Source organism: Adiantum capillus-veneris, chromosome 29 (genome assembly GCF_014529385.1).
Source record: "Adiantum capillus-veneris isolate H3 chromosome 29, ASM1452938v2, whole genome shotgun sequence".
Taxonomy (NCBI): Eukaryota; Viridiplantae; Streptophyta; class Polypodiopsida; order Polypodiales; family Pteridaceae; genus Adiantum; species Adiantum capillus-veneris.
This window is the reverse complement of record NC_140959.1, coordinates 130667491-130690383: the sequence shown is the minus strand read 5'-3', so window position 1 is coordinate 130690383 and position 22893 is coordinate 130667491. Positions and strand designations below refer to the sequence as shown.

Sequence of the window (22893 nt, the reverse complement as noted above, 5' to 3'; positions counted from 1 at the left end):
AATTTTGGGGCTTTTTTGCCTATGTGAGTAAGGGAGAGCTTGAAGCTTGTGTGATGCCAAGCTTTCCATTGAAGCTGCATACATCAATTGTACTACCCTCTTTGCAATAATACCAACCGTGTGCCCAATCTCTTGGATTGCTTCTCCCCAATCCCCTCCTTCTCTCTCACTTTTGGTGTGTTAACCATTATTTGCAGAGGGTTTTCCGTTTGCATTTTTTGAAGTACACAACGAGTCATTTTTAAAGTCCGTTTGCGTTTTTCTAACTATTTGCCACTAGCTCCTAACCGAACATATAACCTAACCTAACCTAACATCGGTACAACCAAACTGTGTCGATCTATGGAAGTGCAAGAAGTCCAGGCATGGTATGTATGCCAGGGTATGTATGCTACAACATGTCCATTGAGGGCTATTGCAAGTGAGTGCAGCTCAAGTTTCATGACGGTCGTAATTCTCTCAACGGGTTCTTTTACCCAAGGGCCACCGATATCTGGGATTCTTTTCATTGGCCAACAAATAGCGATGGATCTTGCAGAGAAGCATACTTCAAAGTGCATGAAACCAAATGTGCAAAGCATCCTACTCTGTGACCAATGATTATCAATGGTCAATGTTGGAGTTTGGGGCAGCCAACTAAAGGTATGAAATGGAGTAAAGTTGAATTTTTCAAAGATAGCTCAAGGTGGCAGTCGGACGCGTGGGAATCCATGCCAAGCTCGATTTTTAAAGCTAAAGGTGAAGCCTGGAATTGAAAAAAAATGAGCAGGCATTTTTGCATGGGGAAAAGGTGGCGAGCCGAGTGGGGGGCGGCTCTGGAGAGCACTGCAGATTGCATGGAGGGAGTGGAGCGCCATCTGGATGAGGCCATACGGAGTAGAAAAGGAGCGCAACCGGTTTTGCTAAAGGGGGGGACCAACAGCAAGGTCGCTATTGACCAAAGGGGGCTCGTGAGGAGCTGCCAGAGAAGGGGGTTGCCGATTGCATAAAGAGCCAGTGATTGGAGGCCACTAGGGGCTGCATACGGTGGTGGGGCTGTTGACCAAGCTAGGGGACAGTGGTGGCGGGCCTGAGCATTGGAGGGCAGCATTGCAGGGGAGAAGAAGAGAGGCGGGGCCGCCATACCACGGCCTGGGCAAAGTAAAGAGGACGGAGGTCAGGAGCCGAAAAGGAGGGCTTGTAGGAGTGCATTGTAAGGTGGGGTCAACTTGGAAAAAGCCAGGGGTTCGTCTGATCCAAAACGAAAGGAGGGTGATTTCTACATAGTTCCATCATTGAACACTTTGGACACTAGTCAAGTTAAATTGCTATTTGTGCAAATGTTATCATGTTCATTTTTCACTCTCATGCCTATGTGCGGGTCATGTATGTGAATGGCTTTTGTGCAAGAAAGGGTGTGCAAAGGGCTACAAAAGTCTTGTGGTGTGTCGGATATATTGAGTTTGTGATTGCTATCTATATGGTCATGATATATGTCTTGAGGATGGAAGCTTGTGGGCAAACCTGAGTCTGCCAATGATTTTGAGGTATTTGAAGGAGTCGAGATTGCTTGTCGTGATTGCTTATATGTGAATGTTTGGTTCTTTGAGGGGTCATAGTCAAGAATCATGGTCGTATGCTTGGCAGCCGATTATAGCCGGTTATGTGCAACTAGGGTTGGTTGGATGCGGGCAAGGGACATAGTCGTTTGCAAATTGTTTATCGAGGTGTGTGTTTGCTAGGGGATAGGGGTGCTGTGAAATCGTTGGGCTATAGAGAGGCATTGACACTGTGTGCTGTTGGTTTTCCCATTTCCCCCTTTCCATCTTGTGGTACCCCCATTGAGGATCCACTAATTGCTTCCTGACCAAGTGTTCATGAGTCAAAATGAAGCAGGAGTTTGGTCCAGTGTTCAAAGGAGATGAAGATGCAGACGACTGGATAGCTGATTTTGAGCTATTTATGCTGACAGTACTGCGGATGCCAGGTGATGAAGCAAAGATCCAGACTCTACCTTTCGTGCTGCGAAGTAAAGCAAAAGTGTGGTTTGATGGCTTAGAAGATGTGCACAAGCAGGATTGGGTCGGATTTCGAGAGCACTTTCTACAAAGGTATCGAAAGGTGGTGTCAGGTTTGGAAGCAGATGCAAAGCTCAAAGGCTTGCGGCGGGAAGTAAGTGAAAGTTTCAATGCTTTTGTTGATAAATTTGAAGCTTATTGGGGGGATTTTGCGGTTGTTACCCAAGCAACCCATGTGGGATACTTTAAGTTGGAAAGGTTTCTATCTTGTTTGCATCCCTATGTTTGTGAGAGAGTGGACTATGAAGATCCAAGGACCTTTGATGAAGCTTTCAGAGTCGCCAGAGCAAAGAGTCGAAAGATGAAGAAGAAGATAGAGGCAGGGTTGCTACAGTCAGCAGTCACGGTAGCAAGCGGATCTAAGCCCAAAAAAATTAAAGAGCATCAAGAGATAAAAGCTCCTTGTTTTATTGATATGAATGTGATCAAAACACGTGAAGTTGATGCTAGGGTAGAGGAGGTAGAAGAAGTGCCAACCAGGGCTCAAAAGGTGCAGAGAGGTGTATTCAGGGTGCCACCGAGTTTGCTTCCTCAAGAGAGCGAGGTGGTAGAAGATCTAAAGAAGAGGTGTCAGTTCCAGAACCAGCAATGAGGAAGGTAGCATTGGTACAAGAATTGGCAAGTTCAAAGAGGAGTTTGACAGCTCTCAAAGCTCTAGCAGTGCTTTGGATAGAGATGCTACATGGGAGATAGAATCCTTGTCTTCTACGTACAAAAATTATGATGTTTTTCATGTAGATGAAGTGGAGAACAATGTATGTGAGTTGTCTGCCAGCCATTTGAAGGTCGAGAAGAAGCATAGTGCAAGTGTGGAAATGTCTTGTGTGAATCTTCCAGTCCAGCAGCCCTATCAGATGTCGTGTGATGGTGAGTCCCTATTGGAGGAAGAGGTATGGGTTGATTGTGCATCAGGATTAATTGAAGAGCAGGTTTTCGAGGATGACTTGCAGGAGCTAGAAGCACAAACAGAGGTATGTCGAAGTAATTTGTCTATGTAGGGGGTGGGGCAACCTTCCCTTGGTGAGCATGTAGAGGTGTACTTTTAAGTTACAGAGTTTGTGTGTAGCCATGGAGAGTTAGCTCCGGCAGATGACTCTATGGAAGCTGATATAGGTACAACCTATGAGAGTGAGGCTCCATGCAAAGAGGAAGGTGATACCAACCTTTCAGGTGATCAGGTAATTGAAGGACAGGTTGTCGCTCTAGAAAGTCATGTTCTTGAGTATAAAAAAGTGGCTTTGGAGCCATGTTTAGAGGGTTTGGATACAGGTTTGCAGAGGGATCAGGTTTTCTTGGCTATGCAGCATGTGGAGTCAAATTGCAGGGTTTTGCTATTTTATGTGATGCTATGGATACATCCGTTATTGGAGGTTGCTTTACAGGTGTCTTTGTGTCAGTGGCGAGGTTTTTCTGAAGAAGACTATACTATGGAGGGTTCTCTAGCTAGCAAGTGACATGATAGCTGCTTATGGGACCAATGCTTCAAGTGGTCGAAAGTATTCTTATGGTTGGCACAAAGGATTGTGGATACAAGGTGACAAAGCTCCATGCTATGGAAGGTTAGAAGGGTGGTGTGTCTATTGGCCGACAAGTGCAAAAGAGAGACTGGAATGTGAATGCTTTACAGGTGGATGGCCACGGCCATTGTTTTGTTTTTTATCTAGGTGGAGCCTACACTATGATTGGGGAAGCTGTGAGATTTCCATTTGACCCTCGAGGGTGATGCATTAGCAGACAATTTTCTCTCTATATCTATCCTATCTATATAGCCACTGTTTCTTATGTAGTCTATGTCTCTATGTTATATCATTCTCTCTATAACAGACTTATTTCGCCTAAATAATATTGTGGCTAAGCATGAATGCTCAACGAGGGGGTGGGCAATGATGGTACAGCCAAACTGTGTCGATCTATGGAAGTGCAAGAAGTCCAGGCATGGCAGTTTGCAGGCAAATGGCAAGGACCTTGAGCAGGCATTTGATGGAGCCAGGATCCAGGCACACCGAGTTGGAGTACTCGCTAGTCAAAACTGCAAGTGTTTTTTTGCTATCACTGGTGAAAGAAGAAAATGTTTATATCCCAAGGTTGGGAACGAGGCAAGGGGCACTACAACAAAAACAGGTGCCTTGGACGCAAATTTCAATGCGAGCCGTCAAAAACTGCGTCGAGATCTTCGTCCCTATGAAACCGTCGAATACGTGTCGATATCTACATCGAACAAGCCTGTTTTTGACACGTATTTCGACGCCTACATCGACGCGTATTTTGACAAACATATCAAAAAAAAAAATCTTAGGCAGAGGACGGGCAGCCAGGCCTATGCCCAGTGAAAAGATGGACACAGCCACAGCCAGACTGCCTGTCCTCTGCCCAAGAAAGGGAGCAGCACCAAAATCAACCATGCTCCCGTAAAAATTTCGGCAGAGTTCCCTTCGTTTTAACATAAACTTTTAAAAAAAAACCATATGTATACGCCTCCTACATGATATCCACGAAGGATTTCACATGAGATTTAAGGCACAACTTGATGGAAGAAATGAAACGAACTTTGTGCAAAACCATAACCAAATTAAAACCATAACCATAACCATATTGATCAAAACCATAACGATAACCATAACCTTAAACAAAACAATAACCATAACCTTAACCAGGAAGTTAAACATAACCATAAACAAAACAATAACCATAACCATAACATCCATAAACAATAAACAATAACCATAACCATGTCTATACAAGAAAGAAACACAAAGATGTTTCTGTGTCTCACAAAACATATATAGAAATCCACTGATGACTGGCGCGTCACAACCTGCACATAAAGGGACAAGTCACAAAATTAGTATGATATTACTTCACATATACTTAATTAATTAAGTCAACTCACACATATTATTTGTCTCGATCAAACGTCTCACCTCAATCGATCAGCGAGACCCTAAGGCCTCCCAGACTACATGCTCTCCTGGGGCAGCAGCAAGATCATTCAATACTTCATAAATGCCTCTCCGATATCCATCTATCTCCTCCTGGCGTGTCGGGGCTCGATGCATTGCAAGATTCTGCGTTTATACAAAAATCAAAGTAATTAAGAATACATGATTCATTGCTTTTTAAGAAAAACGCCATAGCTAGGATTGGATTGGAAACTCACAAACTCAGAGCGAAAGGTGTCGAAGCCTCCGTTGCCAAGATGAGTGTGCGCGTATGTTGCACGTGTCAATGCAAGGAACTTGCCGATATCCCATGTGCGAGCCACAAATGGCTCCAAGCACACAACAAGCCTAAACTAGTAAGCTTAAGAAGGCGATGGTGTGTCACTCACCGCTCTACGCTTGCTTCGTGGAGGATTCCTCGCCACGAAGAAGAAAGAGATGCCGCTACGCCGCGCTCAACCGCTTCACCACCGTCGTGTCTTCATAATGCTCGATCGCCCACACACTCCCTCTCTCACTCTCTCTCTCACACTCTCTCTCTCTCTCTCTTACACACACACATACAAAGAGATGAAGAAGAAGAAGAAGGAGATGGAGCAAGAGCACTCTTCAATTGCACAAATGAGAGAATGAGTGAATTTTAGGTTTAGTTGACTTTTATATGAGCTCGCCCCATTCACACTTGGGCACCCATGCTTAGCCAACTAATCCCTTGAAAGTTCCAGTTAGAGTGCGCCTCTCATCGGCGATCACTCTTACCCTTTTCCTATTGGACCGACAAGCTCGGTACCTAAATCTACCAAATAAATAATACAATGTCCGCCGTAGGTTACAACGTCCGTCGTAGGTGATAGGGTGTCCGTGATCCGTGAGGGTTAACCTGCCCCCCTTCCTGATGTAGATTCCGTCCTCGGAAGCTATTGAGTTGAAGCTCGTTCGTCGAGGTGGAAGAGCATTTGAGATGAATTTCCTTAGCCTTCTTCAGTCACTGCAAAATCAAACAACATTGGCACAGTAATTGCATTCTCATAAGCGATTAAAAAGCATATGCAGTTTTAGGCAGACAAATTGATTGGTAACAGAATTTTAAACAATTTGTCAACAAGAAATATTAAATTGCACTATAATCAAATGCATAAACAAATGTAAAGGTAAAAAATTAAACAAGTCTGGGGTTGCTAATTTAACGGTCGAAAGGCACTAGAGATCGACTATTAATACCATGGGTAAGCTTCTTAATTTTCTCTGGTAAATTAAGTTGTTTAATCGCGAGAGCCAAGTATTTCATGTTCGACGGCTGACTAGAGGCTATACCTAGAAGATCTTGTAGTTAAGCTACGATAAAGGAATTTCTCATGAAATCATCGCCTGATTGATTACCTTTTCTTTGACCCCCCAAAGTCTTTTCACAGTGATTCAATTTTGATGTGTGTGCTTATTTTGTATGCCTTGGGTTTTTTGCTTTTCAAAGAAAAGCGCCCACACTAGGAACCTCTAGGGCTCTAGTACCATAGGCGATACATGTGAGTGAAGTACCTAATTAAGCTGAGATTTCTCTTCCAGCTTAAGATTTTACATTATGGCACTTTGATTTTTTGTTTGTTCATTTTCAGCATTTTAATTTTATAACTTTGGGGGGTCATATAACACTGATACACCTCCCCAGGCTCATCACACAAGTAAACTCCCTTTATAATACTTAAGCTAAAGGTCAATAGGGTCAAGCCCACTAGAAAGTCCTAGTACCTTTCATACAATGCTGCCTAAATCGGATTAAGAACCTAAGTAACCTTTGATTATTAGGAAGGCATTCCCCATGGTATTAAGAGAAGATCTCTAACACCTAACTTGGTCAAACTAGCTTAGTCGGACTGCTTGATTTTTAAACCTAGAAAAGTGATTATGAAAAAATTACATTGAATTTAATGTTTGATACTAAGCAAATGTGTTGAATATTATGCTACCAATCACAATTAAAGCAAACAAACACATGGATGCAAAAAAGATAAGGGACAATGCTAATGGACAAGAAACACTTGTTTGTGTTGATGATCGCGCTTGATTTGAAGAGTGAGTCGAGATAAAGATTCCATGAAGGTCCAAATCCTAACAATAGCAACACGCTCCTGTACACACTAGGAAACACAAGGAATACCTCTAGGAGGCACATCAGTGGGAAAAAAGAACTTTTCTAATCACTCAACTCTAAAACAGAAACACTCCTATTGTATTAATCCTACCTACCCTCCATCACTCGAGTGATGAGGATCAAAGGTGTTTTATGGGATAAGTTTCTGTTTCAGTGTACCGGATGCGAATGTGTAGGTCTAGGTCAATGTTTTGACTTTTATTGTGCATACTCGTTTGCTAATTGCTATGCTCTTTATTTTATTTTATTTTTGTGAGTATAAGGCTATATATATATACATTCCCTAAGATTGGGAGATTGAGAGGTCAGGGAACAAGGTTGAGAGGGAAGTGAGTGAATGATGACTGTCAACAAACACTCCCCCCTTCCTTGGGTAGATCATACCATTTGAAATGACCTCGTCACCCTTTGAAACCAATTGTTCCAGTTGGTAATAGGTGGGGATTTTTGCCAGTAGTTTCTATTACCTTAGGTACCTCGTCGAGTTGCAAGGGTGGTAAGGTACTCTCCCAGGATTGAACTTGAAGTGGTTCATTAGGTGATTCTTGAACATTGGGAGGTGTGGACTCCTTTGTAGCTTCATGGAGGTCCACTATTGTAGGTCGAGGATGTGGAGAAGCTTTTACCTCTATAGATCCATTACATGAGGAGCTAGAAGCTTCATGGGACTCACCCCTTGTTGAGCTAAGTGGAACAAATCGTTCTTTCTTTGGTACCCAAACTAGCTCTGGAGCGGGTGTGTAGCATTCTGTGATTTTTTTCTTTCCGCGATTGTCGATTTGTTTTGGAGCTACAGGAGTGGGTTCATATGGATCAGGTGACAGGTAAGAACACAATCTACGTTTTGGCACCCAAATTTGATCATTTCCTTGATAGTAGCCTTGGGCTTTCAATAGTCGTTTAGGAATCCATCGCAATATTTTCTTACTTTTCTTGGAGCGAGTGGTACGTTTCTTACAAGGCTTCTATTTTTTAGCACTAGCTATGGTCGCTAAAGAAGCTTTAGGGACCCACTTGTATGTTTTATTTGTTATATGAGGATGAGTCTTGTCAGAAGCTATATACATTGCTTGTAGCATATTTAAGGGTACGGTCATTTCATCCCCCTCAGGTGTTACCCAGGTCATTCCCCTATTTCCCCAAGTGTCTATGGTTGCTGCCACGTGGACCCAATCCACATTGTCAGACTCAGTCATCCCAGGTAGTACATCCATATAAGGAGAATCTTCCCCAACATCAGTGTCCGCTTTACACGTGTAACAATACTGCAATGGGGCCGAGTGAACTGTGGTGTCAGATCTATGATCAATTATAAACCTGTTTCCTAGAGGATGTGCTCGACCCGTCACAAGATCCACTCGAATGCCAGAATCTTGGAACTGCAAGTAGACATGGTTTTTAGACCAGTCATGCACCATTTTTGCTTCCCTCATGAAAGGACGTCCTAAGATCATCTTCGATGCCATAGTGTGTTTGGAGAAATCCATAACAATAAAGGTAATCCTTATTTTATGTCCAAAGACCTTGATCTTGAGATCTTCTAGCATCCCAATAGGTTTAACAATAGACCCATTGGCCATCTTCACTACTATGGTTGTGGTCGCAAGGTGAGGTCTTCCCATAGTTTCCCAGCAATTTTTAGTCACAATGCTAACCCCAGCGCCACCATCAAGGATTCCCTTCACAGTTAATCCCTTAGTAGTGATTGGTATAGTCGCATTGGATTCATCACCCTCAAAGTATTGTCCCAACTTGTTAACAGGTATTTCTATAACAAGGTTCTCTTCTAGGTTGGGTTGTGGATCTATGTATTCCTCCTCTATTGGAATCTCCCCAGCTCCATCCATCTGTGAAAATTGTGGTAGCCCAAACTTCAGTTCTCCATTGAGGAAGGCTCGAAGAGCTGAGACTAGCTCGGGGTCTTTATATAGTTTGGACATGATGGTGGTTCTAACTTCTGAAGACATGAAATCCATCAATTTGGCAATGTTTAACGGCACCTTTTGGCCTTGAGTCCCTTGACGTGGGGAAGATGGGATCTCCATTTCTTCGATAGGATCGGGTAGTCCCTCTGTAAACATTCTTTCCATCAAGAAGTGAGTACGCCCACTTTCCCATGAATTTATGTCATTTTCTTCTTGGATGACACTAGGTATGTCCAAGGGTCTATGGACTTGGTGAGGTTGTTGTTGCGTAGGGAACACGGTGTCTGTAATTTGGATCTTCCTAGGTGCTGGTTCTAGATCCCTTTGGGTATCTCTACCAAACTCCTTAATTGCTTGACTCGCTCAATCTCCTCTGTAGGGTTTGGGTAAGTTCCTATCTTCTTTTTGGATCCTGGCCATTGTGGCTCATGAAGATCTTCCTTGTTGGTTTCTATGTTAGTGGTCGTTTTGGTCTCCATGGTTTCACCTGAATCAGAATCTTCTTCAACGTCGTTCATATATACGGGGTAGTCACCAGTCCCTATGTTGGTCTTTGAACTGGGGTCTGACTTCGCTGCTTTGTGCGATCTCTTTCTTCATGTTTTCTTCTTTTTCTAAGATTGGGCAATTGATGCCGTGTCTCTTTCCTCAAGAATATAATTTTGTTTTTGGAGCATCGATCGTGTGAGTACATTTACTGGTACCACGGGTGTACTTGGTGATGGCTCCTCGGTAACTTCAATCAAGTTTAATGGCGTGATCTTCGGTGCATTTGGATTATTTGGACATTGGGAAATCAAATTATCTATGCCACATCGATTACACATGAGTATCGGCATTGTAGACGTGCTCGCTTGATTGGTTTGCATTAGTGTGGCGTTCTTTTGTAGCCTAATAGGACACTCGGCTACACGATGTGGACCTCCACACTCATAGCATTGAAGAGGTGGTCTCTTAGCGGTGTAATTGATATTTTGGCCTCTTTCCGCAAGAGCAGCTACTTGATATACAGGTTTGACTTGCCCCAATAGTCCTCCATGTAGTATTGTGGACTTTCTTCAAGCACATCCATCCCATAGGCGATATTAGGATCTATATCTTCCTCATAGCCTTCCAAACAAGAAATAGATGACTCACAACCCACTTGATTCACAGAAGTGATTCTCGGATGTGGTGGTTGCGGTCCTAGCACTTGAGGTGGTAAGGGTGTTGTTTGAACAACATTTTGGGCCCTAGGGACCATATGTTGTGATGTTTGTTCAAGAGGTGGGGCCGACATCAAGGCAGGCACTCGAGGTGTGTTTGTCCATGCTAAGGTTGGTCTATTGGCCATTGCACGCTTAAATACTATGCAATCCTTAGCTTGATGACCATACTTCCCACATGCATTGCAGTTCCCATTGAATTTTACTCTAAACGTAGGGCATTCACTGGTACTATGCGGTCCATAGCATACTGAGCACCATTGTTGCTCCCTTCTTGGATACATATGATTGTTTTGCGGAGCACGATTGTCTCTAAGACTCTCTTGAATAGCCTTGGTGAGATCTGCTAAAGTCATCTCAGATATCTTTGGCTCCTTAGCAATAGGCTTTAGGGTCATTGGCTGATGCCCCGATGCTTGTGAGCTAATAGATTTAGGCTCAACAGACACTCTTTCTCCTTGAATCATTAAATTATCCTCCAATTGGATCACATTGGTGGTGACTGCTTCCTAAGTGGTGATACCTCTAATGACTAGGCCATTGTAGACATCCTCATGTCGTAATCCCCTAATGAATCTATCAAGCAATTGGTTATTGTTGAAGCGCTCATTTGGATTACAATGAGAATTAAAATGCTTCAAGCAACTTATAAAGTCTCTCACCGACTCTCCTTCCTCTCGTTGGGCTTTCTGAAGCTGAGAGGCTACACCCCAAAGCACTCCCTCTCGTATGTATTCTTTTAAGAATAGTCTCCTAAGAGTAGGGTAAATCGTTTTTTCTTCCACCCTTAGGGTTCTATACCAATTCCCAGCCTTTCCACTTAAGGTTAGGCTTAAAGCATTGCTCTTATGTAGGTCATTGTGTTCTCCTAGAGAATCACATATTTGTTCAAACACTTCGATATGCTTTCTCACATCCCCGTCTCCACTAAATTTTTGTGTGAGCTTGGCTATTTGTACTTCCTTACTTCTAGGCTCTCTATCAGGCATGTTACGCATATTCTCAGCAATAGATCGACCTATAGCTTGAGAAAATGTTGCCAAGTCACCTAAGTGAGCAGGTACCGTGGGTGAAGGCGCTCCAGAGACTACATGTGGAGTAGGTATTGGCATTGGGCTTGGAGCATAGGAAGCCCTTGGGTTCCACGTTGGGTAGGATGTTGTGCCATGTGGTGGTCCATAGTTCATATGAGTGGCCCTAGGCATAGCAGACGTCGGATGTGACATGCTAATGCTAGCCGGTATAGTCCCATGGAAATAAGAACTTGGGTGTTGTGGTTGTGGAGCATAGGTAGTTGAAACAATGGGAGGGGTAGGGACTACATGAGTGTGAGCCGTAGGTGCATATGATTGGTACACACTTGTAGGTACTGTTGTAGGCATTGACCTACCATGTAGTGGTGCTTTACTAACAAATGAGGTCCATGGTGTGTTTCTTTGCATGCCCATCATTAGAGTAGGAATGGTATCCGTGGTGTCATCCAGGGAAAGATGAGCTAGACTTGGAAAAGTAAAGCTATCACTTGTGGGCTCAGATTGCATTGAGACCCCTGGCGAAACAACATATGGGGGATCGATGGGACTCACTGGGGGAGTCTCCATTTGTGATAGAGTGGGTTTTTTCCCTTTGCCCGTGTCTAAAAATTGCATAGGACCCGTCGAAGGTATGTTTATTCCTCGATTTTGCCTCTCGGACTGGATAATCCTATGGATGACATTGCAGATCATGTGTTGTTGTCCTCTAGACTAGTGGAACTAGATGTGGATTGTACAACTTCTAACCAACCCACATGGTATGTGTAGCCCATGTATAGGTCGGTCAAAGTCTCTGTGTGTAGGTCATATTCCCAATTTTCATTGAGAAATACCCCGTCCAAACTTGGTGTACTAGAGGGTTGCCGTGAGGTGGATGCAATGTTGCTTCCCGTGTTTTGACTTTTAGTCACCACTACCTTAGAGGCAACTTTGGAAGGTGGTAGCTCGGTAGGGCCCTCATTAAATGAGGTAGGTAGAATGTCCACGTAGACACTCTAAGGGAGTGTGGGGTCTATAGGAGATGTGAATGGTGATTCTACTTCCCCACCCCCTTTGTTTACTTCACTAGCCGTAGGTTCAGAGCGCGTAGCTCTACTAAAAGTTTCCATCAAACGGCTAAAAACACTAGTTCCAGGTTGTTGGGCCCAGCTAGGTACGGTTTCATTTGTTCCCCCGGGATTTGTGTAAGATGCTCTTCCATAATATCAAAGTCAGAGGAAGAGTCACTAGCCGCTATATTTGGGTCTTGGGTTGCACTACCTTGGGTCCCCGCCGAGGGCGTAGACCCTAGCGTGGAAGGATAGTGAGTACCCCCGTAAATCAAAGCACTAGCTAGTTGTTCGAACTCTAACACACGACCAGAGCGTAGATACATGTGTTTTGTGTGCCCTACAAGTGTCGGCAAGTACCCTCAAAGGTTACTTGCTTTGTTTTGTGGGTGTTTTGCACCCCATTTTCTACTTGATTTTTTCTTGTTTTTGATGTTTTTTTAATGTTTTTTAAATGTTTGATTTTTTTTATTGAAGTGTGTGATAGCTCGAAACGAGCGTATCACTTAAAGGGTTGCTGTGTGCTTTACAGCACAATTTTCGGGCATCTGACGTTCCGTTGGTCCTCAAAAATCAATTTTTAGCTACGTGTGAAGCTAAAATTCGTTTTTTTAAAAGGCGACTGAGGCCTAGGCTTGAGCGTGAGCTTGGGCTTGGGTCTCGTCTTGGGTCTGGGAGATATTCCCGATCTCGGTCCTACCTTTAAAATTTTTATTTATTTTTTTTATTAAAAAAATTAAATAAATTTATAAAGGATAAGTCCGCCGCGGCCTGCGCGAGAGCACACATACACTCTCTCTACCTACTTCTAACTAATACACCTACTCTTACACACTAACACACTCTATTAACTCTCACTAATCTACTTCTTACTTACTGTACACAGAAAACTAACTACCTTAATACACAGAGAATAAACACAGAACCTTTGAAATCTCTATTAACAAAGAAAACTAACTACCTTAATACACAGAGAATAAACACAGAACCTTTGAAAATTCCATTAATAAAAAAAAAAACACAGTATAACACCAAATCCCTCTTCTCAACACACACACACTCCTTCCTTACCTTTCCTACAATAGAAATTGCACCACGGAGAAGCACAAAGTGCTACTCGAGCTTCATGTATGGCATTTCCCGGCAACGGCACCAAAAATGTATGCGTATGTCGCACGTGTCAATGCAAGGAACTTGACGATACACCGTGTGCGAGCCACAAATAGCTCCAAGCACACAACAAGCCTAAACTAGTAAGCTCAAGAAGGCGATGGTGTGTCACTCACCGCTCTACTCTTGCTTCGTGGAGGATTCCTCGCCGCGAAGAAGAAGGAGACGCCGTCGTGCCTTCGTAATGCTCGATCGCCCACACACTCCCTCTCTCTCCCTCTCTCTCTCACACACACACAAAGAGATGAAGAAGAAGAATAAGGAGATGGAGCAAGAGCACTCCTCAATTGCACAAATGAGAGAATGAGTGAATTTTAGGTTTAGTTGACTTTTATATGAGCTCACCCCATTCACACTTGGGCGCCCATGCTTAGCCAACTAATCCCTTGAATGTTCCAATTAGAGTGCGTCTCTCATCGGCGATCACTCTTACCCTTTTCCTATTGGACCGACAAGCCCGGTACCTGACTCTACCAAATAAATAATACAATGTCCACCGTAGGTTACAACGTCCGTCGTAGGTGATAGGGTGTCTGTGAACCGTGAGGATTAACAATGAGATGTGCCCCTGGTCGTCCTACGTACCTCCACGGTGAGACGCTGTTGTCTGAACCTCGTGTCCGCTGTCTGCTCATCCTCCCTGATCTGCTCTGCCACGACTCATGTGAGATGCCCGAAGGCTTCGGCGAGCCCTGCCTAAAAGCCCAATGAGCTGCATCTCGATGATGTTTTACGATGTCCCGTGCAACATTCATGATCCACCTCCTCAGAAGCTCCTCTAAACCTGGAGCAGGTTGATACTCTCTCATGATGGTCTCCACTATATAATTGATTTTGCTACGATCTTGATCAGGCCAAGACGTCATGATGGTGGTAGAAAATTGCAGCCTCGTGAGCTAGCGAACCCGCTCTCTCATCTCAGTCCCGACTCTATCCATGTCAACCTGTCCATCTCTTCGTATAGTATAGACCTTGGAGGCACTAGGATCGTGTCTCCCCCAAGGTGTCCGAGGTGTGCTAAGAGGTGTGTCCATGCATGAATCTTGTTGTAGTCCAAGCCAACTGAGATCAATAGTCGCTTTGTGTCTGGCCTGGAGGGGGGCATTTCATTGCCATCCAGGAGTAGTTGCTCCCGCAACAACCTGTTTAATACACAATAAATTAAAAGCCCCCCAAACACGTCACCATTGCAATCGAAAAATCTATTTTTTTAATTACGTACCTAAACAAAGCAGTGACACTTGCATCTGACCACCCGTACACTGACTGCAGATTCAAAAACGACAGACAAGTACGAAGCACGGATATTTTGGCGCCTTCATAGATTGGTTGATGTGCCAACTTTCTCAACATGTCTTCAGGAGATAGATGCACGTCTTTTGGTGCTGCTTTGTTAGCGTTCTCCTCGCTTGTCTGGAAGAAGGCATCCAGCATCTCCTCCATGCCCTCATCTTCTGTCTGTAAGCCCTCCTCTACTTCCATCCTTGGCTCTAGACTGGTCAAACCTTCACGCATAATCCTTTCTCGTATACATTTTCTCGTATCCTTTTGGTGCTGCTTTGTTAGCGTTCTCCTCGCTTGTCTGGAAGAAGGCATCCAGCATCTCCTCCATGCCCTCATCTTCTGTCTGTAAGCCCTCCTCTACTTCCATCCTTGGCTCTAGACTGGTCAAACCTTCACGCATAATCCTCCTCTACTTCCATCCTTGGCTCTAGACTGGTCAAACCTTCACGCATAATCCTTTCTCGTATCGTAGATCCTTCACGTATACAACAATGAGAAACTTGAAGTGGTAGATCACTTCAAGTACCTTGGCCTTGAGGTTCCATCCAATCATAAATGGAAGGATTGTGCAATGCGTCGCTTGGAAGCCGGAAAGAGGGCTTATTATGCATTTGAGAACATGTGCAATGCAGGAGAGATCAAGTGTTGGGCTCTCAAAAAGTACCTCTTTGACACATTGGTGACACCGGTGCTTCTTTATGGAGTGGAGGTGTGGGGTGGAAGCATCGGGAAGTCTACTTGGAAAGAGTTTGAGAATGTCCAAAAGCGTTTTCTCACCAACTTTCTCCAAGTCAAGACACAAACACCCTACATGCTCTTACTTCTTGAGTCCGGATCGCTTCCCATTGAGGTCTTGGGCATGGAAAGGGTTGTGGAGTACATGCGTAAGACACAACGTAGCCCTTTGCATCGACTTCCTAGAATCGCATATGAAGCAAGTCAAAAGGTTCAAAAGACATGCAAGAGCAAAATACTAAGTTCGGGGTGGATGCTTGATATCAAGAAATGGTTTGGAAGATGGGATGCATGTCACTTGGTCAAGGATGCGTCGATTGACTCCCAAGTTAATGAGGCCTTCTTACAACGCCAATGTATCATGGCTTGGGAGAAATCTGGAGGTTCTCGCTTCAGCCATTACACCACACACGTTGCCCCAAACTACAAATCTCTCTTCTTCTCGGAACGAGGTAACCGAACCCATTCCTACATCCTTGAGCCCATCCCGTTGAGTGCGATCCGCACCATTGCCTCCATTCGTCTTAGCTCCCATTCTCTACGCTGCGAGACAGGACGTTGGGGCACTGGCGAGGAGTGTCATCGACTTTGCACCTTATGCCCTCGTCAAGTGCGAGAGAGTGAGTACCACACACTACTTGAGTGCTCAGCTTTTGACCACATTAGGTCCTCTTTTCCCCATATATTCAGCCATGAGCTCTACCTACATACCTTCCTCTCCCAACCACGATGTGGACTCTCTATTGCGACGCTCATTTCAGCCATTTTTGAGCATCGAGAGTCACTTATGAACTCCACTCACACCACGTGACATGTTCATTTGGTCCCATAGGTCATATTTGACCTCCCAGGACGATAATAGAACTATCTATCTATCTATCTCTCTCTCTCTCTCTCTCTCTCTCTCTCTCTCTCTCTCTCTCTCTCTCTCTCTCTCTCTCTCTCTCTCTCTCTCAGATGTAGGTGGTATGTCGCGAAAATCAATGCCCGTTCCGTAGGAGTCGTATCGTAGATTCTGTACGATTTCTCTAGCAAACTCTCCATACTTGTGCACATGCTCATTACATATCATACGCTTGCGCAAGATTTGATACTTGCAGAGCGTGCACGAGCATGCAATCTTTTCCTCCATGTTAGTTGATGGCGTTGCCATCTACAATGATTATGAATGTTGTTTCAATATATATACTCCTCACAATGTAAACTACCTCGCAGTCTCTAGCCTTGCCCAATCTTTGCACACCTCAGTCCAGAGGTGTATGGAGATTAGGACCACCGGGTCAAAATCTCGTCTTTATTGGTCAAATCCTATATGGGTAGACATACGTTCTCTCCCAGGTGTACATGACAATGCATGTAGCGGGCAAAACCCCTTTGCCTCTTTTAGTTCTATAGTTTCTTCTAGAGGAAGAGAGAGATAGAGAGAGTTTCTATCCTTTTCACACAATTGGTCATCCAAGCTAACTCTTTCACGCCGACTTTCTCTCTCTCTCTCTCTCTCTCACTCTCTCTCTCTCTCTCTCTCTCTCTCTCTCTCTATCCATCTCCGTAGCTATCTCTAGTTAATTCTCTCTCTTTCTCTACCTCTATCTCCTCTCTCTCTCTCTCTCTCTCTCTCTCTCTATATATATATATATATATATATATATATATATATATATATATATATATATATATATATATATATATATATATATATATATATATATATATATATATCACTCTCTATTTCTCTCTCTCTAAGTACCCTATCTCTCTCTCTCTCTCTCTCTCTCTCTCTCTCTCTCTCTCTCAGTATGAGGCATGCCATACTGAAATGATTAAATGGACAAGCAAGAAAACATGATTTTGGATATGTGATATGTTTAACCTTGCACTTCAGTGTGGCATGCCTCATGATTGGAGTGCAAATTGGATCAAACCTTTGCACAAAGGAAGAGATGTAAAAAATGTGAACAATTATCCCACTATAATGGTTGGTTCTTTGATGGCAAAGTTATTTGGATGTATCATGGATATGAAGATAAGTGAATGGGCTGAAAAGAATGGCAAATGTGTGCTTAGCCAAGCAGGTTTTTGAAAGCATCATAGCACTATTGATCACCTTGTCACTCTTCGAGTTCTTATGGAAGCGTCTCAATTGAAAGGAAAAAAGTTGTATTGTTGCTTTGTGGATTTCAAGAAAGCTTTTGACATAGTACCATGAGGAAATCTTTGGAGATGTATGCAAAGCCTTCAAGTGCCGAGAGAATTTATGCATGCAGTCTTTCGCATCTACCAAAAAGTGATATGTCAATTACGTATGGGAGATGGAATTTCAGAATTTTGTTGCAAGCACCATTGGTGTCAAACAAGGATGCCCACTTTCCCCAACCCTCTTTGGGCTACTCATTAATGAATTGGAATGCATGGTTCTTGATTTTATGCAGCAAGAAGGCATAGAAGAGGTTAAGATAGGAAATGCGGTGATGATGCTTTTGCTTTATGCCGATGATGTAGTGCTCTTGGCACATACCTTAGAAGATTCACAAAAGCTTATGAGTGTCTTGGAACGCTTTTGCCTACATAGCGGGCTGATGGTGAATGGATCCAAAGCCAAGGTTATGCTTGTAAATACCCTCAATGACAAAAATCCATGCATTGTATACAACAATGAGCAACTTGAAGTGGTAGATCACTTCAAGTACCTTGGCCTTGAGGTTCCATCCAATCATAAATGGAAGGATTGTGCAATGCGTCGCTTGGAAGCTAGAAAGAGGGCTTATTATGCATTTGAGAACATGTGCAATGCTGGAGAGATCAAGTGTTAGGCTCTCAAAAAGTACCTCTTTGACACATTGGTGACACCGGTGCTTCTTTATGGAGTGGAGGTGTGGGGTGGAAGCATCGAGAAGTCTACTTGGAAAGAGTTTAAGAATGTCCAAAAGCGTTTTCTCACCAACTTTCTCCAAGTCAAGACACAAACACCCTACATGACACAAGTCGATAGTTCTCCACTCACACCACGTGACATGTTCATTTGGTCCCATAGGTCATATTTGACCTTCGAGGACGATTATAGAACTATCTATCTATCTATCTCTCTATATATATCACTCTCTCTCTCTCTCTCTCTCTCTCTCTCTCTCTCTCTATATATATATATATATATATATATATATATATATATATATATCACTCTCTATCTCTCTCTATCTCTCTCTCTCTCTCTCTATTTCTGTATTTACCTCTCTCTTTCTCTCTCTCATTCTCTCTCTCTCTCTCTCTCTCTCTCTCTCTCTCTCTCTCTCATCACTACAATTTTGGCGCATCGAGAGTCACTCATCAGCCATACACATACTACATCACATGTAACTTTGGTCCCATAGGTCATATTTGACCTCCGAGGACGATAATAAAATCTATCTATCTATCTATCTCTCTCTAATTTCTTACACACACACATTTCTCTCTCTCTTTCTCTCTTTAATTTCCTACACACACACACACACACATCTCTCTCTCTCTCTCTCTCTCTCTCTCTCTCTCTCTCTCTCTCTCTCTCTCTCTCTCTCTCTCTAAAAACGCAGCCGTTTTTTGACCTAGTAGACAGCAGTCCACTCTTTTGATCATAACTTCTTCATCCAAACTCCGATTTGGGTGATCTATAGCCTCAATCGAAGAGCACAAAGTCCTCTACGCATTGATGTAAAGACAAAAATTTTCAGAGTTATGGAAGGCGTTTCTATAGCAGCATTTCCGAAGTGAACAGGTTCAACAAAATTAATTCTCATCTCCTATTTTACATACAATGTCTTCCGGCACTCGCAAGGGTTCTTCTTCTTCAACAAGGTCCATAACCATTGTGGAAAATGATTCAAAATCTCCTAAGTGTGGAGATAGCAACACAACCACCCAACCAACGACATCGGAAACCATGATCATGGCGTACTTGGTATCATTGCAAGAGACCGTAAACAAACAAGGCGAAGACTTACGAGCACTTGCAATGGAGAATGGCACGCTAAGGGTACTAGCTTGTGGTTGAGAATGAGAATCTCAAGAGGACACTTGAGATGCAAACAACACGTTTGATGCAACTTGAAGAGGAAGTCAAGGAATGTAAACGCTCTCTTGTGGACTTGAATGCTTTGAAGGAGCGGATGAGCAAAGTAGAGCATGACCATGTATTGAAAGAGGAGAAATTTGACACTATGAGCCGGGATGTATGCGACATGAAAAATGTATGCACAAACAAGTCTTGGGCTGATATATGTGGTAGCAATGTGGTTTCTAATTCCTCACTCATGCAAGCTATGGTTCAAACAAAGAATGTTGAGAATGTGGATGTGGAGGAGTTGAAGGAACAGGAGCGACGTTCCAAGAACATTGTTATTCGTGGAATTCCCGAAGAGAAGTTAGAGACACCTCCTTCTCTTGCCATTGTTATTGACGATTTCTTCAAAACCCACTTTGGCATGTCCGGAGTTATGGTCTATGGAGCACATAGAGTGGGGAAGCAAGGAGCTCCTCGCTCAGGAGAACGGCCAATTGTATGCACCATGCTGGATGAGACCAAGCGAAAGATTATCCTTGATAATAGTTGGATCTATTTGAGGGATACAAAATGTTTTGTATGTGAAGATCGCACTATTAAGCAACAAAATATGCGTCGCAAGGCATATGAGGAAAAGAATAATAAAAACAAGGAGATCTCTCATGAAGAAAATGTGCCCAAGGAGGAGGCAAGTCCCTCAGGCAAATAGGGATGCGTGACCTATAAGACCGAGTTACAATTGAAAATATGCTTTTGGAATTGTAATGGATACCCATGGAATGCGGGGATTGGCATCGATGAACTAACAAGCAAAGCCGATATTGTACTTCTTGTTGAAACTTGGGAGCATGATACACAAAGGATTAACGGCTTGGAGGATTACAATGTACATTCATTGATGTGGTCAAAGAATCTCAAGCAACAAAGAGGACAAGGAGGGTTAGCATGTATGGATAAGAAAGGATTGGAAGATTTTGTATCAATTGTGAAAGATGACAAGTACAAACGTTATGTATGGCTGAAAATTATGACACCAAAAAGAGCACCCATTTTTGTAGCCGGTTGCTACATTCCTCATCATGATTCTCCCTTTTATGCTTGCATGGATAGAGATCAACCATTTTCTGATTTGGAAGAGGACATTGCTTATTTCAAAGGTGAAGGTGATGTTATTGTATTTGGGGATATGAATGCTCGCACAAAAACATTACAACATGATACTCAACAATTTGATATGCCATACATTTCAAAGGAGTTGGACGAAGTTCACTTGTATGATCGTACTTCAATGGATGAGAAAGAGCCGGATCACTATGGAAAGTTACTTTTACACATGTGTAATAGCACGGGTATGCTCATTGCCAATGGTGTATCTTTGTGGAGTGGAACCAATGGATTTACATGTAGGAGACATAATGGGGATAGTGTGATTGACTATATGCTACTCTCTGAAGCCATCATGTATCGCATAAAGAGTTTTATGTTTGGTCAATGGACCCCGGAATCCGACCATCGCACCTTATGTATTGACCTTTCATGTGGAGAAGCAACTAAGCATGATAATCTCAGCCAAAGGAAAGAGAAGTTATCACTATGTATGGATTTCAAACGGGCACCAATGTACATTGAAATGGTTGAGCAAAAATTATGGATGACAAAGCTTCAATGTGATGCACCATTGGAAACTAAATGGGAAGCTTTCCAGAAAGAGAGGCTGCTTTGTATGCATTTACAGGCAAGCACCCTAGATCCATCCTTTCCCACTGTGCTTTAAGCTTAGGTCAAGGAATTACAAACCCACACCAAATTGTAAAGACATTTGATGTCGATTCAGCCCCTCTTGCAATTCCTACCAATGTAATTTGTCAAGAAATGCATAAACCATGATGTAATATCTCTTGTAAAAAAAAAGTTTTGTTTTTTGAAGTGTTCTATCGCGTCGGGTGTACTGGTATTCTGCAGGCAGCAATGTCTACATAGATTTTTCAATTTTTATTCATTTTTGAGTTTTTTTGAGTAGTAGGAGGGGTGTATACAGCTGTACTAGCATGAAAGTGATTTTAAAAAAAAAAGCCTTGTGCGTCACGGTGTGCACAGGGCCATTTTGACCTGGTCAAAACAGCCCTGTGCGCGCCATGGTGCACAGGGCTTTTTAAAATTTTTTTCACTTTCATGCTAGTATATCTCCTTTGCGGTGTTTTAGCATGATTCTGCATGGTTTGGAACATTGTTTTGGCAGCTTTCAAAAAAAAAAATCCATTGTTGAGCATCTCCATGGTATCAACAAAGATAGATCACGCAAAAGGTGGTTTGATAAAGAATGTCAAGATGCTCGAAAGTCCTTGATAAAGCTTGATGTAACTATGGACAAAGACAACTATCAAAGTCATTTGCATACATACAAGGCATTGATTCAAAAGAAGAGAAGAAGATGGGAAGTAAAGCAACAAGAATTTCAAGTCCAAGAAAAGGCACATGCATGTGGAAGATTTTGGAGAAACTTGAGAGGCAAGCGGGTTGAGAATTTTGGTAACTTGAGTCTAGTGGATATGTACACACATTGTAGGCAATTATATGAGCAAGAAAATACTAAAAAAATGCCATTTTATGGTTCACTCCCATGTATGCCGTCTTTTTTTACTATTGAGGATGTATGCGGTGGGCTTGAAAAGTTGGCCACTCGCAAAGCGGGAGATCTTCAAGGTGTCAAGCCGAAGATGATCAAATGGACAGGAGATTTTACCCATGAGTGGATGTGTGATATGTTCAACCTTGCACTTCAACATGGTATGCCTTATGATTGGAGTACTAATTGGGTTAATCCTTTGCATAAAGGAGGGGATGTAAAGAATGTAAGCAACTACCGGACTATAATGATTGGGTCTCTTATGGCAAAGTTGTTTGGGTGCATAATGGAGATGAAATTGAGTGATTGGGCTGAAGACAATGACAAGCGTGCAAAGGGACAAGCGGGTTTTCGTTGATGCCATAGCACCATTGATCATCTTGTCACTCTTCGTGTTCTCATGGAGGAAAGTCGGTTGAAAGGCAAGCGATTGTATTGTTGTTTTGTGGACTTTAAGAAAGCTTTTGATATGATTCCACGTAACAATTTATGGAGAAGGATGGAAGAACTCCAAGTGCCAAGTGAGTTTATGCTTGCGGTTTCTCGAATCTATGAGAAGGTGATTTCTCAATTGCGCATGGGAAGAGAAATTTCAGAAATTTTTGTAAGCACTATTGGGGTTAAACAAGGATGTCCATTGTCACCAACTCTCTTTGGTCTATGCATCGATCAATTGGAACAAAT

The 22893-nt window shown here is 42.9% G+C and overlaps 1 pseudogene; it reads left to right on the top strand.

Annotated features, from left to right (window-relative positions):
- The first annotated feature begins 2358 nt into the window (after nucleotides 1–2358).
- LOC147419927 (uncharacterized) lies at nucleotides 2359–3780 on the top strand (annotated as a pseudogene).
- The last annotated feature ends 19113 nt before the right edge of the window (nucleotides 3781–22893 follow it).